Source organism: Terrapene carolina, unplaced genomic scaffold (assembly GCF_002925995.2).
Source record: "Terrapene carolina triunguis isolate 2854851 unplaced genomic scaffold, T_m_triunguis-2.0 Scaffold49369, whole genome shotgun sequence".
Taxonomy (NCBI): domain Eukaryota; kingdom Metazoa; phylum Chordata; order Testudines; family Emydidae; genus Terrapene; species Terrapene triunguis.
The window spans coordinates 1-4,682 of NW_020713720.1; the positions used below are offsets into that span (position 1 = coordinate 1).

Consider the following 4,682-nt stretch of genomic DNA (forward strand, 5'->3'; position numbering starts at 1 on the left):
ATCATCAGATTAATACAGCAGAAAATCAACCCTTATATAGCCTGAAATAGGGAATTGAAACCAACCAGTGCAATCCAGATTGAGCTAATTGAAAATTTCAGTACTGTAACCAAATTATTGCTTATTTTTTATGCCACAACGTCAGAGCCAATTAAAGCCGCCACCTCACCACAACACCGATATATACCTTATTGAGCCTGTTATAAGCAGAAGCTTAAAAGGTCTCAATGAACAAATTATATCCAACAGTTTAGTTTCTTTGAACCCTTTCACAGATGAGGAACATGCAATTAATGACCTAAAAGACCAGCGATTTAGGGACATTTAGATTTGGGGAACTTCTATTTCTAGTGTCTTCCTCATGACTGGAACAGAGGCTGCATTCATTTCTCCTACCAAAAAAAAACCAAGCAGAAACATAGATTAGGACCAATGTACTCTCCGGGTTCCTTCATCTCAACCTCCTGCTGATGCACCCGAATCCCAGCCATGCAGGGTTTGATGCTTGCATTTCTTAAATTCAATGACACCAAGGGATTTCAGCTCCCCTTTGTCCAGAGGAAATGTTCACCCCACTCCCTACCAGGTTCTTTTCTATGGGATCACTGTAGGGGGGCTGGGTCCCTGTTTATCTTTTCTCTCTATCTAGGACAAGCCAGGGTGCTTTGAGCAGGGGGTAGGACTAGATGACCCTCTGAGGTCTCTTCCAACCTTAATCATCTATGATTCTATGATATAAATCCATGGTATACCCAGATCTTGAACACTGCATGCAGCTATGGTCACCCCATCTCAAAAAAGATAGATTGGAATTGGAAAAGGTACAGAAAAGGGCAACAAAAATGATGAGGGGTATGGAACAGCTTCCATATGAGGAAAGATTAATAAGACTGGGACTTTTCAGCTTGGAAAAGAGACAACTAAAGGGGGATATGATAGAGGTCTATAAAATCATGACTCGTGTGGAGAAAGTAAAAAAGGAAGTGTTATTTACTCCTCATGACACAAGAATTAGGGGGTCACCAAAGGAAATCAACAGGCAGCAGGTTTAAAACATACAGAAGGAAGTATTTCTTCACACAATGCACAGTCAACTTGTGGAACGCTTTGCCAGAATATGTTGTGAAGGCCATGACTATAACAGGGTTCAAAAAAGAACTAGATACGTTCATGGAGGATAGGTCCATGTAGGGTGACCAGATGTCCTGATTTTATAGGGACAGTCCTGATATTTGGGGCTTTTTCTTATATAGGCTCCTATTACCCCCACCTCCATCCCGATTTTTCACACTCGCTGTCTGGTCACCCTAGGTCCATGAATGGTTGGGAATTTGCCAAAAGCTGGGAATGGGGAACAAGAGATGATGACTTGATGATCACCTATTCTGTCCATTCCCTCTGGGGCACCTGGCTTTCACCACTGTCACAAAACAGGACACTGGTCTAGATGGACCTTTGGTCTGACCCAGTGTGGTCATTCCTTTGTTGTGTTTGTATGAAGTGTGGTGTATGATCACCCATGGCCCTCTGTGGAGCTGCCCTTCTCCTTCCCCTTCTATGCTCTCATGTTTCATTTACTCCGGCCTTTTTTCTATTCATCATCAGCATCATCCCAAACACGCTGCCCACGACTCCTGTCCCTGCAAAGAGACAGTGTCCCCCGTTGCGTGTAAATCACTGACTTCTCGGCACTGACTGCCCCTCCGTTTCCTTGCCCCTCAGTCTGTGCTGAAGGGACCCTTCCCTCCAATCCTGGAGGATTCTCCCTTCTCCTTCCTCATCAAGCAGCCCAGTGGATGGGAATCTTAAAAGCAGGGGCAGAAACCCCCACAGAGCTTCCAGGAGGTTGGCACTTGTCCTTCACTGCTCAGGATTAAAACTCCTGCAGGGAGACTGCTGGGCATCAGGAAAACAACAGGCAAGTATGTAGATGCTGGGGATTGAACCCAGGGCCTCATACATACAAAGCATGTGCGCTACCACTGAGCTACATCCCCCGACAGTACATCTTTGTTGACTGCAAAGATAATGAGGAGTCCTTGTGGCACCTTAGGGACTAACATTTATTTGGGCATAAGCTTTTGTGGGCTAAAACCCACTTCATCAGATGCATGGAGTGAAAAATAGGGTAAGCAGAATATATATTACAGCACATGAAAAGACTGGAGTTGCCTTACCAAGTACGGAGTCAGTGCTAATGAGGCCAATTCAATTAAAGTGGAAGTGGCCTATTCTCAACAGTTGATTTACTTTTGTAGTACTCTAGGTGCTGGAGCTACTGGGGGCTGAACCACCCACCTGCCTGATGCTGGGGCCGTTGGCAGCTGTACCACCTCCCCACCCAGTGCTCTAGGTGGGGGGACCATGCCACCTGCTTGCCTGGTGTTTCCTCTAATTTGTAAGACTGGATCTCAAATTGCTCATATTTGCATCCTTTTCTTTTTAATCATTAAACACAGCTATAACATTTCAGATTTTGCTGTTTCCTGTATAATTATCATATATTGATTTTTTTTAAACTCCTTTCAGGTTTGAGGTGTTCCCTGGGTTTTTTAATTGCAGCCCTTCTTTTCTGGATGGAATGCAGGGGGCTGGACTAGATGACCTCTCAAGGTCCCTTACAGTCCTATGATTTTGCATATTGGAGGTTGCGGGCAGGGGGTGGTTAAATCCCCCCCCAGCCACATCTGATCGGATCTGTGGTCCCATTAAGCCTTGTATTTCCCCTCCCCCAGCAGATATCCTGTCTGTGAGAGTGGCCAATTTCAGAAAGAGTAAAGGGAACTCTAACCCCTTCCCCACCGACTGCACAATGACCCATTCCATACATTATTACATGGGAACAGTCGCTCCTGAACCCTCAGCCACAGAGCAGTTTGAGACATGAAGTGTGATGGTTAGCCCTTCCCTTTAATCCCTCTGCAGATACCCCATCCAAGAGTGGGTGCCCCAGTTGTGCCAGGCACTGCAGAGACCTTGACCGAGGGCAGGGCCGGCTCCAGGCACCAGCTTACCAAGCAGGCGCTTGGGGCGGCCACTTCGGAGAGGGGCGGCACGTCCAGCTGTTCGGCGGCAATTCGGCAGACGGTCCCTCACTCCTGCTCGGAGCGAAGGACCTCCCGCCGAATTGCCGCCGCAGATCGCGATCGCGGCTTTTTTTTTTTTTTGGCTGCTTGGGGTGGCCAAAACCCTGGAGCCAGCCCTGACTGAGGGTGGGGGCCCTGATTCTGCCAGGTGTTGTACAACTCATAGTGAGAGAGAGATAGGTTTTTTGCCGCCCCAAGCAAACAATTTGCTGCCCCAAGATCCGAGAGCGCAACTGCCCAAGCAAAAGGGTGGCTGGAATGCCACACCTAGAATTGTGCCACCCCAAGTATGTGCTTGCTTTGCTGGTGCCTAGAGTCAGGAGCTGGTGCTGGAGAAAGAGTCCTTGCTGCCAAGAGCTCAGAGGCAAAATATATGAAGTATGGGAGGGCAGTTCCCATTTTACAGATGTGGAAACTGAGGCCTGAAGATGTGATGTAATTTGTCCATGTTTTCACAGAGTATAATGGGGCCAAACTGGGAACTGAATCCAAATTTTCTGAGTCACAGCCTGGCCCCTAACCACAAGTCAAGTGTTGTAGATTGCATGGCATAGGCCTCAATGGGAAGTTGCAGAATCTCTTTCATTGGAGGATTTTAAGAAGGGGTTATACAAACACCTGTCAGGGATGGCCTAGGGATACTTGGTCCTGAATCTCGGGGTCCCTCCCTGCCCTACCTTTCTATATGATTCTATTTTGTGGTTTTGGTCTGTGTCGTTGTTCCATGCTGAGCTGTTTTGCATAATGTCACTTTGCATTCTGATGCATTGTTTCATGTTGTATCATTTTTGCACTGCCTTGTGTTGTGTTGGTTTGAGCTGAGCTCTTTTGCAGTTTGCCATTTTGCCCTATGGTGCATTCATTTGCATTGTGCTGAATTGTAGGGCTTTGCACTCCTACCTATTGTCACTTTGTGCTGTGGAATGTCATTTCACACTGAATTGTTAGATGTTATATTTGGGTGTTTTCACTTTTGTTGTTTTTTATGTTCTAGTGCAGGGGGTCTCAAACTCAAATGACCATGAGGGCTGCATGAGGATTAGTGCATTGGCCTGAGGGCCGCATCACTGACACCCACCCCTTGCTGCCCTCGGACCCGCCCCCACTCCACCCCACCCCTTCCATGAGGCCCTGCCTCTTCCAACCTCTTCCCCGAGGTCCTCACCCCAACTCTGCCCCCTCCCTGCCCCCAGGGGGGGCAGGAGGGGTGCGGGGTGTGATGGGGTTCAGGGCAGAGAGTTGAGGTGCAGGAGGTGTGCAGGGTATGTCAGGGGTCTCAGGGCAGGAAGTTGGGGTGTGGGGTGCAGGAGGGATGAGGGGTACAGCAGGGGGTTGGGGTACAGGGTGTGACAGGGGACTCTGGGCAGGGTGTTGGGGTGCAGCAGGAGTGAGGGGTTCAGCAGGGGGTTGGGGTGCAGGAGGGGTGCGGGCTTTGGCCTGGCGCTGCTTACCTGGAGTCAGGGCAGGCTCTGGCTTTTTGGCCGCCCCAAGCAAAAAAAAACCAAAACGGGGCGGCCAGAACGGCAAAGCAAAACAAAAAACAAAAAACCCTGCGGCGCAGCCGGAGCGCGGGTGCAGGGGGACCGGCTGGGGGGG

At 48.9% G+C, this 4,682-nt stretch overlaps 1 non-coding gene across 1 annotated transcript; it reads right to left on the minus strand.

Moving 5' to 3' along the window:
- Positions 1-1,925: 1,925 nt before the first annotated feature.
- Positions 1,926-1,997, minus strand: TRNAT-UGU. The gene has a single exon. It is a non-coding gene; the product is annotated as a tRNA-Thr (tRNA).
- Positions 1,998-4,682: the final 2,685 nt, after the last annotated feature.